The sequence below is a fragment of the Nicotiana tabacum genome, chromosome 13 (genome assembly GCF_000715075.1).
Source record: "Nicotiana tabacum cultivar K326 chromosome 13, ASM71507v2, whole genome shotgun sequence".
NCBI classification, from domain to species: Eukaryota; Viridiplantae; Streptophyta; class Magnoliopsida; order Solanales; family Solanaceae; genus Nicotiana; species Nicotiana tabacum.
The window spans coordinates 97,186,124-97,200,262 of NC_134092.1; the positions used below are offsets into that span (position 1 = coordinate 97,186,124).

The 14,139-nt window shown below is 38.2% G+C and overlaps 1 long non-coding RNA gene across 1 annotated transcript; it reads right to left on the minus strand.

Annotated features, from left to right (window-relative positions):
• Positions 1–7,174: 7,174 nt before the first annotated feature.
• LOC142168409 (uncharacterized) lies at positions 7,175–8,735 on the minus strand. Its single transcript, XR_012698283.1, has 3 exons — positions 8,377–8,735; positions 8,194–8,277; positions 7,175–7,453 (listed from the first exon to the last, which is right to left on the minus strand). It is a non-coding gene; the product is annotated as an uncharacterized LOC142168409 (long non-coding RNA).
• Between the last annotated feature and the right edge of the window lie 5,404 nt (positions 8,736–14,139).

Below are 14,139 nucleotides of genomic sequence, written 5' to 3' on the forward strand. Positions count from 1 at the left end.
AGTATTTGGCCAAGTTGGCTGAGAACGATGAGGTCAGACCATGGCTCGTAGAGATTCTTGCACCTAGGCCTACACCCCCTTGGATAGGTGCTGGAGTGCCAATCCTCTGCCATACTCTAAGTTTCGAGGCAAAAGGGTGGCAGACTTTTGTGTGTACTAGACTTGACCCATGCCTAAATGAGAAAAATTTGCCGCTGGCTAGAGCAGTGTTGGTAACTTTTATCATGGTCGAGTACCAATCAATGTGGGTGCTCAGATGTCTGCCAATATCTCTCTGTGGCACATCAGGGTAACACTACCTATCCCTATCCCAGCACCATCACTAAGTACTTGACAGACTCTAAGGTGGAATCCATCCATTTGATACGAAGGTCAAGCCAACTTATCTCTTTGATCTATACAAGTTGCAAGACCTAAGAAACCCGAAGAAGAGCAGTCAGCCCTTCCATTACTACTAGCCAGTCTGATGAGCCGATAGTAGTAGCTCCTGGTCCCTTTGAAATTCCTTCTACTTCAGCTGAGCATTATAGCAATGCCAAATCTGTTGTTCCTAAGTCACCATCAGCCCCTACTTCACTGCCTATACAAGCTCTGAGGCTGGTGCTTTTGCCTACGGGCACACTGTCTACTTTGTGGGTCTCTCAACCGCCAGTGAGCCTTAACAAGTAAATGCAGACAGCTATTTCAAAGTTATGCGAGATATATAATACAGTTGCTAGGCAGCCATCTACACAGTCGGACCCTTCTGACATTGACATGAAGCTCACCAAGGTCTTGGACAACCAGAAGGTGATTATGGATACACTGGTACAACATGGTGTAATGATTGAGTGGTTGACCAAGCAGGTGAAGAAGATGAGAAATACATAGGCCATCAAGAAGTCAGTTGACTCACTCCGAGCAGAGGTGACTATGATAGCTGAGGACAACAACTTGCCATTTAACAAGCTACTGGACCCTACCTAAACCTCACCCAGATCAGCCTTCTCTTGAGGATCCAGCTGCTCAGTTTGAGGACCCTTAGGGAGCTTCTTCGCCCCTCACTACTCTGTGATCTTTTTTTGCTAAGCATTGGGGACAGTGCTTCCTTTTATTTGGAGGGAGGTGGAGAATTTAATATTAGATTGATATATTTTATGACACCGGGATGTAATAATTGGATGATTTATTTTGTTTAACTTTAGTGGTCTGATGCATTTAGTAGTAATCTATAATTTTGTTTGTTTTGGTAGTGTAAACACTATGTTTTTCTTTCTTTTGTTGATAATAAGCATTTGGTTTTCTTGATGCCACAGTTCTTTCCAAAGGTGATTTCTTGTAGGAACCGAGTGACTCTTCCCGAGGATGGCTAGTGTGACAATTTTCTTAAGGGAATGAGTGCATTTTATGTTTAGGTAACAGTAGTAGTAAGTAGTAATGGATAAAATCCCTAATCAAGTTAGTCTATGAAAATGAGTTATTTATGCTTCATGTGGCATCAGTATACTTAACTGCATGCTTATGGTTTGAGACAAGGTTGTTATGAGTCATTTTTTAAAGAAGTAACTCTAGTGAAAGTGACTTTAAGGCTCTTGAGTTGTCTTCGATAATCATTAGGTGGTTAAGTGGACCATAGCGATCTTTAACTTGATTTTGGTTTTTGTGGGTTTTAGATTCTATCCTCTTTAACGGTCTATTTGCATAAGAGGTGAGATAAAATTTTGTTGCTAGTCCAAGTACTTGAGTGAATAGTCTATTACTTGCCCGAATGTGCTTCAAGGCAAAATTATATGTTTGCCTGGTTTGAAAATAATTGTAGGCTTTCCTTGGACCGTTTGAGATTTTTATGGCCACCCTATAATCGTTATCCCTAGTCGACCCCTTTGAGACTTTAGCCTTTCTCTATTGATAACCATGCTACAAACCTTTACCCGTCCTGAACATAATCTCTCTTGGCACTTGAACCCTCCTAAGCACTCATATATGGTAAGTGGCTCAAAGCATAAGTTGGGGGGAGTTGAGAAATCTAAAAGATGTATCAAGGCATTGAAAAGAGAGAAAAGAAACAATATCCATGAAAGAGAAATTAAGAAAAGAAAGTGATAAGAACAAAAAGAAGTCCAAAAAAGGACAAAAAGGGATATTGATAAAAATGAATGAGGCAATTACCTCTAGTATAAACATCAAGGGAGCAAAAGAATGAAATTGTCAATAAGGAGTGGTGTCAAGTCTCTCTAACCTCCAAGAAAAATAAATGTCTCTAAGGGTTTGACAAATGTGAGACAACAAATAAAGTGTGAAGTGCTTAAGGAAGGGTGTAACCACTTATATCCCATATAATATCCTACCCCGGCCCAAAAGCCTTCATTACAACCTGAAAGAAGTCTTATTTAATTTTGAACCGAGTATGCTTACATTAGTGAAGATTTACAAGAGGGACACGCCTATGGTACTTGAATCTTATCTTGTGACATTCCTTTTTTTGGATAAGTGTGAATCTTTTGTTGCTCTAGAAATTTAGTGTTAAAACTTGAAATGAGCATAGAAAATGGACGGTAAAAGAGGAAGAGTTTGGAGTCCACCATAATTTACATGTAATAACAAGAGTCCTTGATGAATGACATCAATTCTTGAGGCTCAAATGTCATACTAGAATTACATGCAAGTTGCACATTTTTGAAAAAATTGGCACCTTGTTTAGAATGTGCGGGTATTGTGGGTAATTGTTGGTCTCAACTGAGTATAAATGACTTAAAAGTGACTCTTTGAAATGATCATTAACTGAGGGAAGGAGGGAACTAATCTAGCTTCTTGACGACAAGCAAAGACTTAAGTTTGGGTGAGTTGATAAGTGTGGATTTTAACCACTTATTAGTACCTTTTTGCTTTAGTTTTAGTCCGAAAGTAAATATTTTTGTCCCCGAATCTAATGAATAGGGGTGAATTGAAGGTGTGTTGGAGAGTGTAAGCTCAATGAAGAAATCTAACTCAAAGAGGAGATGTTCCAGCTAAGATCAGTCAAGAGGAGAAATGCAAAGAACAGTGCGGTCCACATAATTCCATTTGTGGCCGTAAAAGAAAATGCGGCCCATAAAAGACAACATGTGGTCGCAAAAGAGAAACTTAAGCTTCACGGATATCTGGTAGAAGTGCGGTCCGCAAACCAAAAAGTATGGTCGCACTTAAGGTTTGCATTGACAAGCCTGAAAGAACAGAGAAGATGCAATTGAACAAAGTTTGAAGTATGAGTGCTTATCAGGCGGATTGGGCGGATATTTATGCTAATGGTTTGTCTTATCGATTATCGGTTTATAAATGTAATAATTCGCTAGACAATCAATAAGACATCAGGCGGATTTGTATCTGAGTAGTGATTATCAGATAATTATCGGGCGGTTTATCAGATTATCTATTAAGGAAAAATTTGGATTAAAGCATCACATCTGCTTTATCTTTGCAATGATTCTGGATGAAGTAAATGAACCCTTTGTATTGAAAACTGAATTTACCAAGTAAGACTAGAAAACAGAAATTAACCCCAATAAAGGCACTCTTCAAAGCTGAACTAACTGAGTAAGACTAAAATTTCTTTGCATATCAAATTCATTTAAAGTTGGATTGGGTGTAGTATTTAGGCAACCAGATTATCAACCACCTTTAGCTTAAATCATATACTTGTATATATGGAAGTAGTAGAATAGCAATACTACTCTGCCCCAATTAACTTATCCAATCCTACATCAAGGTTTACATCTATTACCAAATCGTGACGGGTTCCATATACCTTGGACCAACCAATAAATATTACTTTATATACATAGAGGTAAACTATAAATATACATAGAGATAAATATTACTTTATATACATAGAGGTAAAACTATAAATAAATAAAATCTTAAGGGGTTAACAGTTTATCCGATAAAGACTAATCCTCCCACAAACCATTAAGCCGATGGTTCAGTTTTCAATAGTTCTAGTCTGAAGCCTCCTTAAAGTGCGGTCCGCAGCAATTTAGCGCGGCCGCAGAACTCATCCAACTGAAAGCACTCGCAACAGTAACCTACCAAAGTGCGGACTGCAGTTGATAAAGTGCTGACCGCAGTTGATAAAGTGCGGCCGCAGAACCCTCCGAAGGATTTGGTCAGAAATTTAATAGCAATATAAATAGACGTGAAATACTTTTTAGGGCATCTTTTTGTATTGTAGTAGCAACTGGAAATTATATTTAGCCATTTTGGGTAACATTGAGCTACAATTATAGAAGATCAATTACTTTTCTATTTTAGTTTTAGTTTTATGTCTTCAATTACTTCTTCTTTTTATTTTTCTATGTCAATTATTATGAGTAGCTAGATTTTATCTGTAACGATCCGACCGGTCATTTTGAGCTCTAGCATGTCGTTCGGCGGTTTGAGGCCTTGAGTAGTTTTACTTCATGTATTATGATTTGTTCGTGTAGTCGAATTTAAATTTTGGGAAGTTCGGAGTTGATTTGGAAGGAAAATTCTCAATTCGAAAGTTTTAAGTTAAAAGAGTTGACCAACGATTGACATTTCAGTAAACGTCCTCAGAATTGGAATTTAAAGGTTCCAATAGGTTTGTATGATGGTTTTGGACTTGGGCGTATATTCAGGTTGAGTATCGGATGGTCCCGGAGCATTTCGACGCCTATTTTGTGAAGTTGCCATTTTGAAGATTTTAGAATTTCCTAAGTTTGATATGAAGTGAAATTTGGTGTAATTGATGTCCGTTTGGGATTTCAAGCATTGGAATAGGTTCTCATTATGATTTATAACTTGTACGAAAAATTTGGTGTCGTTACGGAATGTTTAAGTGTGATTCGTACGCGTTCGACAAAGTTTGAATGTTTGAAAGTTAAAAGGACTTTGATCATCATTTCATGGTTTTGATGTTATTCGTGGCATATTGAGCCGTTGCATAAGTTTGAATACGGTATTGAGACTTGTTGTTGTGATTGGACGGGGTCCCGGGGGCCTTGGGTGTGTTTCGGGATAATTTCGGATCATTTCTCTATATTTTGCAGCCGCTGGTTTCTGGTGTGTTTGGTGTGCATCGCGATCGCAGGAGAAGGGTCGCGATCGCAAAAGGTTAAGTGGACTGTTAGGGACTTTGTTCTTCGCGATTGTAAAGATGGTGTCGCGTTCACAAAGCTTGATTAGGTTGTGCTTCGTATTCGCGTGATGATGGTCGCGAACATGCTAAGTAAGAGGGGCTAGCCTGGGTTTGGATGGTAGTTCATTGCGATTGCGTGGCTTGGTCGCGATCACATAAGGGATTTTCAGAGGCTGAAGGATTTGAGCTTCGTGTTCGCGTAGCTGGGCTTGCGTTCGCGAAGGGTTGGGCAGGCTGAGTTCACAATCGCAAGGGTGCCCTCGCATTCGCGTAGTGTGATTTCCTCGGCAATGATGGTTGGCCTTTGCGATTGCGAGGTATTTTCCTTGATCGTGAAGAAGGATCGTTCGGCAAAACACTTTTAATAAATAGATTTTTGGTTCATTTCATCTCATTTTTCTCATTTTTGGTGCCATTTTTATCATCTATCATGAGGTAAGTGATTCCAGTTGTTGCAAGTTAAATACACAGATTAAGTATGGATTTAAACATGGAATTTTGTAGAAATTGTGGGATTTTGGAAGAAAACCTAGAAATGATAATTTTGGTATTTTCGGATTTTGACCACGAAATCGGGTATGAAATTAGGAATAAATTATATAATTTAGTTCGTGGCATTATGGGTAATGATTATCTTTGAAAATGTTTGGAATCTAGGCACGTGGGCCCAATGGTTGACATTGTTGACTTTTCAAGCGGAGTTAAAAATTGTTAAATTATGAGCATTGGAGTATATTTTGATTGGTTTGCACATTGTTTGGCTAGTTTCGGGTCGATGGGCATCTTTTTGAGGTGTTAGAGAGGCGTTGGAGCCGGTTATCGAATTTCGGAGCGAGGTAAATCTCTTGTCTAACCTTGTGAGGAGAAAATTATCCCATATGTGATGTATTTGTTATGTGCTACTTGTTGTGGGGGCTACGTACGCACGAGGTGTCGAGAGTCCGTACGTAGCTTAAATCATTCCTATGTACGAGTATACTTAGGACTATATCATGCAATATTTGTATTACCTGAACTTAACTTGTTAGGTTAATTACCTAAACTTGTAAATGTAATTTGATTATAGATCATGTTAGGTCGAGTCTCGATACCTTGAGTTGTTTGGCGGGATATATGATTGTTGGTAATAGTTATGCTTACTTGATGTTCCTGTTCTTGTATTGCAAATACGTGACTCGTAATTCGATAAGTTTTTCTCTTCCTGTGGATCGGGCCGAACGCCTAGGCAGTATATTTGAGATGCATCTATGGGTCGCAACGGTTGACCCTCGACAGTGTACACTCTATTTTGGATCGGGCCGGACGACCTCAACTTAACTCATTCGAAATACCGCTAGGAATTCGAATATTCATGAGATTACTCTTTTGATTGAGATCTTGCAGTTACATGATATGCCTTGTTTGTTTGAGATAGTACATGAGATTTGAGAAATTTATGCTGTCATCAGGTTGGAGGATTATGTTAGTTACAGTTCTTACCTCATTATTACTGTTGTGTTACATATCTGTATATAATTTATCATATTGATTTATTGGACAATTAGTAAGTGTCAATATCGACCCCTCATCACTACTTCTCCGGGGTTAGGCTGGATACTTACTGGGTACACATTGATTTACGTACTCATGCTACACTTCTGCACTAATTGTGCAGGCATACTTGGTGGTCATCCGGGCGCGAAGGCGCAGTTTGCTGAGGAGACTTTGTTGTGAGCTGCTCCCTATGTTACGATCCACGTCACATGGAGTCCCCGTCTTATCCATTATTTGTATTCTGTCTATTTTTTATTTCGGACAGTTGTGTATTTGTACTGTATAATTCAGTAGATGTTATCCAAACATTGTATTCATCAAGATGATACAATACAATAAAATACATTATAAAACGACACATAACAACCATCCAAACAAGCTGTCTATGGAGTGCAGAATAGATACAGAAATGGAAGAATCAACTCCTTAAACAATTTCCTCTAACATGTATCATTGATGCAATAAACAAATAAAACTAATGTTATAGTAATAAATATTTAAAACTAAAATGAAAAGAATAAACAGAAGATTTATTGTTGTCGGTTCAAGGCCACAAGGCCTGTTTCTGATCAATAAGCAATGCCCACTGCTTGTTCAATTTCACAGATTGTTCTGTTCATAGCCAAAACAACGCTTAACCAGAAAACTCGTTTCAGCTTCAGAGAGAAGCAAAAGTTGTGAAATGGCTCACTGACAACTTCAGGGCACATATGTATCGAGGGTACGATGAGAATGAAGATAGATAATCACTAAAACTAGGACTTCCATAGTTCATCAAGAACTGCCACTCATTTGAGCTTTAAGTACCTGAGATCGGTATTCAGGCATTACATTTTAAGTCTAAGTCAGCAATTAGGCTTATTGGCTGAAGACATACGTTGAGATTAACTAGAACACAATGAAAGAATGAAATAAAGTACTTCCTCTGCCTCAATTTACGTGGCACTTTCTGCTACCGAAGGTTCAAACTATGTGAACGTTGACCAATATTTTAAAATCTATTTTTTATCATATTAACATGAGAAGAATTGTAACTTATAGTACTTCTCATATAATTTTTGAATATTTAGATTTTACTTTTTAAATTTTTTGACTTGATCAACTCCAATTTAACTTCAAAGATTAGTCAAATTGACTCTCAAGAAGCGAAAAGTTCGGTGGAAAAATCACAACCACCTAAACTTGTGAATCGTCTGCAACTCCCGTTATTTATTCTAGGAGGAACACTTCTATCAGGATTCAAAGGCTAAAAGAGAAATATAAAAGGACCAACCTCTCCAATACGTACGTCACCCCTTTTGAAAGTCAAGCTGCATGCCACCTGCTTTATAACTACCGATTTAAATTTTAGAATGGATCTCGTCGTTCAAGTTTAGCCTGAAAATTATTTCAGGATGTAACTCGAGATTTTCGACCAATTAAAAATTGTATCGGAAGAACTTGGATTACTCGTATTTTTGAATCTAACTGGGTTAAATTCTTATAATGGTTAGCATTCTAAATACATATATGTTCCGACCTACAAATCTTAGTGGCCACAGAATTACCTGCTGAGGAAAATCTCCATTTTCAAGCTGAGAATTTATCAATACCTTCACTGCATGGTGTAATGGGGCCGGATCTCTCTTGCCCTGCAGAAACGAAAGATAACACTTTAGTTGGTGATCAGAAAGCAGAAGATTTCATCGATTTTATATAAAGCACAAAGTAAAGCAGCGACGAGTGTTTACACGTCAAGAAGTTGATAATGTAGAACTGCATCACTTTTAGGCCTGAAGACACATAACTTAGCTAGACTCTTCTTTTTCATTTTTTCTAACTTTTATAAGTGACAATTTGGTACAAGTTGAAGAGCCTCCATCTCTGTGATTATTTCTGCAATCAACATCTCACTTAAGGAATGGCAGGTATTAGTCATAGCAACCACTGATCACAGAATGCCAAAGGCTTTCCTTTTGGATGTCATCTCACTAAATCATAACATGTTGAACCAGTAAAAGCAAAAGAAATAATACATGGAATGCCATCATTTGAAGGTCTACCTAATTTTCATGAAAAGATGCTTCCCGAGATCATCAGTACGTTGACTTCTTCCCTCTATCCAGTATCCACCCCTTCGATTTCTCCCCCACCCAAAGGAAAAAGAAATTTAACAGTTAAAAGCTATAGTATTAATACTGCTATAATTTCACCAAAATGCTACATGCAATACCATCATTACGCAAATCAATCAAAGTAACAGGGCATCAAGTCACCTTACGCCTCAACTAGTTTCCATCGCATCTTGTCTAAGTTGCTCGGACATGGGTGGGGTGTCTGACACGGGTGCAGATCTAGAGGTCGGATCCTTGGAGATGTAAATTCTAAAATTCGGGGATACGGATCCTAATAGGGATACGAGTGTGGGGATCCGGCTAAAAATATATCTCTAAATTATGAGAAATTTTGTGTAATACTTATATATAGCTTTGAAAGTGTGAATTTCTTTTTTATTCTCAAGTGGTAGATAAGTAAATGATTGATTTCCTATATAAGGTATGCTATTTTATTCAAATTTATCCTTTTTTTGGTTATGATTTTGGAAATAAAATTGTATCTCATCTCGAATTTTTTCGTCCATCGTGGTCAAAGTACGCAAAATCATTTGACCAGATCTAGTACGGATCACATACCCACACCTACACTAATGTCGTGTCGACATCGGGTGCTATACCTAAACTTTCGTGTGGGTGCAACTTAACATATGGCTACCAAGCACATTATATGAGTAGAGAACCATTAAGAAAGCAAGAGAAATAAAATATGAATGCAATTTACGTGACTAACACATAAACATGTATCCTTATAAAAGAAATCCTCCACCATTGACCTCCATGGGAAAATTAAATAAAAAGATGTAATAATCATACTGTAGACGTGGTTAGACAACATCCTCACCTAAATCACTTGAAATCACAGATTTTTTCCAATGTTACAATTAATCATTCCAACAACACTGCCAGCAACCATTTTGAAATTTTCATCCATGAGAATCCACGGCAACTGACATGAAGTCTATAGCTGACTCCAGAAAATTCACCACAACACTCTTAGCAGTAATAAACTAATCTTTCAAACCAATGGCAAACCATCAATTAATTAGCTTTACAAAATTAGTTTTGGTCCAAAAGATCAAATCATAATTTATATAACAGCTTCTTGGTCCTCGAAGCTCTGACAAGACAAGCTGGTTTAACTAACATCTCCTTGGAATGAGCCATGTTTGAGGTGGAAACTAGTCATACCTGTCCAGCTTCAATAAGAGCCATCATAGCCCATGCTTTATTAACAATGTGAGATCTGTTGCCCTCAAGATTTGTATACACCTATAAAAGTAAAAAAGTGAAAATAAAAGACAAAAATTTTGAAAATTAGTTTCTAGAACTGAGAGGCAAATAATTCCAGTAATTGCAAATAAGTTAGAGTTATGGCCAGCACTTGAGCGAGAATACAGCAGCTAATAGCTGCGGACATAGTTATACATTTGACTGTAACATTTTTCTATTGAATTGCATTACCAAACTAGTTAATTATACTTGTAACTCAGTGGTTCATTAATGATTTTTATGATACCTCTAACAGACAAGTTCTAAATCAAAGAGTTTTTTTCTATTCATATATGGTTGATATTAAGGACTTCATCTCTCATTTTCTCCTCATTTTATACAGCTGACGAAAGTGAGACGTGAGGTAATAAAAAGCTAGAAGCAAGTTTGAAGAAAGTAATCATTCTAGTATGGTTACTAAAGATTCATAGCTTTATTAGTAGAGAACATCTCTATACATGTTTCGATGTTAAACATTTACATGAGATTAGTGCTTTATAGCATGCGTAGAAAGATTACAAGGTACACAGAGAACCATGATAGCTATCACAAGGTATGAAATGGCATTTACCTTATTCTGACAAGACAGATAACTCTCTCCCCAGCCACCAGACAATACTTGTTTGGACAACAGAAAATCACAGGCCTTGCGGATGCTAGAAGAAATGAAGAATTGTTGAAGCTCCTCCCAGCAGCCAGCAGGCCCTTTACCCCAAACCATGTGCCGTACGTAAAGCAAACTTCCCAAGATCCATACCTAAGCAGAAACCTCAGAGATTAAGTGAATTCTAATGTGGGCACAACGTGTCTTGAGCATATGATTTGTGGTTGAGACTCGTGACTTGTGATTATGAGACGAGGTATCTCTCAGTAATTCATTGTGAGACTTGTGTTAGAACGACTTGATTAGTTGGTTGTCATGTGTTTTCTTTTGTCACGACCCAAATTCCAACTAGTCTTGATGCCACCTAGACCAACCCGCTAGGTAAGCCAGTTAGCAACAATCCAAAATCAAATGAGATTTACTGAGAGGAATAATGATAATATATTGAACTTCTATACAAAGAATTTCCAAGGACCGGTAGTACAAATCATGGTTTTCTAAGATTTAGAGTTTACAAAGTTGGAATGAAATAAATACATTATATGCTTGAAATATACATGAACAGATTAATAATTCTAAAGCTTCCAAGAACAAGAGGCATCTATGACCGGAACGCAAGTACATCTTCAATGCCAGCTCCTGCCATACACATCAACATCAGCATCCAAATCTGCATGCAAGGTGCAGAAGTGTAGTATGAGTACAACCGACCCCATCTATTAAATAAGTAACAAACCTAACCTTAGCTTAAAAGTAGTGACAAGCTTGGACAAAGGTCAGAGTCTAACACCAATAGCCAAGAACTATTCGTAACAATTTAAGAAAACAGTACACGCAATGACTCAAAAATATGTTGCTCAGCTCGTTCACACTTACGAAAAAAATAGTCATGCTTATCAGGTATAACAGTAAAACCCAAATCTTTCACCGAAAACACCAAAGTATGAGTAAGTCAGGAAAACTGTGATTTTTTCCAAAACCTTTCAACAATAAATAAGATGTTTCTTTATCAGATAGCATGAGGAAAGTACATCTATATGCCTACATGTCAATGTGCATGTGAAGACATAAATGTCACAAAAACCATGTAACATGAGGAAATGCATCTCTATGCATGCATGTCAAGTATGCATGTCAGATGCAATGCGTCACACTGATGAACTAATATACTCACACTCTCAGAGCACTCAATATCACTATCTCACACTCTCACACATCACGCTCAATTAGTCAATACACTCAGTCACTCAGCACTGTACAGGGCAGATCCAGCCCAGGGTAGATCCATCCCAAACACTAATAAATCCTGCTACGATGCGCAGCCCAATCCCATCGTGAATTAATAGCAACCGCGCTCACTATAGGTGTGCAGACTCCGGAGGAGCAGATCCATCCCAAGCGCTATAATAAGCCAAACATGGCATGGATAAATAAAGCTTCTTGCGGCGTGCAGTCCGATCCCATCATGAATCAATAATACCTTCTATGGCATGCAGCCGATCCACATATAGCCATAAGGCTTGTTGCAGCATGCAACCTGATCCTATCAATAATACTTGCTGCGACGTGCAGCCCTATCCCATCAATATCACTCACAATCCGGCCCTCAGGCCCCAACTTAATCATCAATCTCTCCAGTCTCTCGGGCTCACAAATCTCATGCCAATCAGTCCAAATAATGATAACAATGTGGTGTGACAACAAAAGATAACAGATACTGAGATATAATATGTAAATGAATAAATATGACTAAGTATGCAAATGTAATTTAGGCAATACCACATGATTAACCGAGTCACAATTCACACGGTGCACGCCCACACGCCCGTTACCTAGCATGTGCGTCACCTCAACACCAAACACAAATCACGTATATTCAGGGTTCATACCCTCAGCACCAAGTATAGAAGTGTTACTTATCTCGAACAAGCCAAATCCAATACCGAGCAAGCCAAACGATGTTCTAAAATTCCATCTCATGCGTACCGACCTCCGAACGGCTCGAAACTAGCCAAAAGCAGCTCAAGAACAACAAATAATGCCTAAGGAAACAAACTCAATCGATAAAGGTAGAATCTTTAATCAAAATCCCAAAGTCAACCAAAAGTCAAACTCGAGATCGCATCTCGGAACCCGGCAAAACTAACAAAGTCCGACAACCCATTCAATTACAAGTCCAACCATACTAGTTTCACCCAAATCTGACTCCGAATCGATGTTCAAAACCCAATTATTCACTTTAGAAATATTTTGACAAAACCCCAATTTCTCTTGTTAAAAACCATATGTTTGATTTTAAATTTAGTGATGGATCAATATAAATCTCTTAGATATAGGTTAGAATCACTTACCTCAAGCTTGTAGATGAAAGTCTATGTTGAAACCCTTCAAACCCGAGCTCCCAATTATCTAAAGTGGTGGTCAAGAATGAAATAAAAGTCCAAAAATCCCGTTTATATACTACAAAATCTGATCTCCCACAGTGCTTACCGCACTTTCCTTAGTGTGGTCTGCACTTCCAAGTCCTGCGGCCGCAATCCATACTGTGAGGCCCCATTTCAGCAACGACTACACTACCAGTCTTTTGTAAATTGACCATAACTTTCTGTACGAATGTCCAAATGATGAACGGTTTGATTTTCTGTAATCTCAAATGAAAGGGCTACAAATTTTATTTTGGATCATGTCAAGATTCCTTATAGATTGTAATATATAAGCTCCCGAAGTCGAACCAACAAACCTGCAGATTTCCTGTTGCGGTCCGCACTTTGGCCATTGCCTCCGCAAAATTTTGTGTGCGGCCGCACATGGGCTTTGCCTAAGCACTCCCAAAATGTGCCCTCTACACTTCACTCGCTGTAGAACATCATCAAAGTGCTCAAATGCCCAAACTTGTCCAACTCACCCGAAACACACCCGGGGTCCCCGGGACCCCATCCAAATATACCAACAAGTCCTAAAACACAATATTAACTTACTCGAAGCCTTAAATCACATCAAACAACACCAAAACCACGAATCGCCCTTCAGTTCAAGCCTAATAAACTAATAAACTTCCAATTTCTAAAATTCATGCCGAACCATATCAAATCAACTCCGAATGAACTCAAATTTTGCATGCGAGTTCCAAATGACATAACGAACCTATTCCAACTCCCGAAATAACAATCCGAACTCAATAAAATTAAAGTCAACTCTCGGTCAAACTTATGAACATTCCAAGCCTTCAAATTTCTAACTTTCGCCAATTAGTTCCTAAACCTTCTAGATATATCCAAATGCAAATACGGGCATATTCCCGAGTCCAAAATCTTCATCCGGACCTAACGGAATCATCAATACTCTAAACCGAGGTCAATGATAAAAAGTCAAACTTTGTTAACTCTTCCAACTTAAAACTTCAAACATGAAATTCATTCTTCAAAACTAATTCTGAAACACCTGAAAACCAAAATTGACGATACACACAAGATATAATACATCATACAGAGCTACTCATGCCCTCAATCTACCGAGCGAAGTGC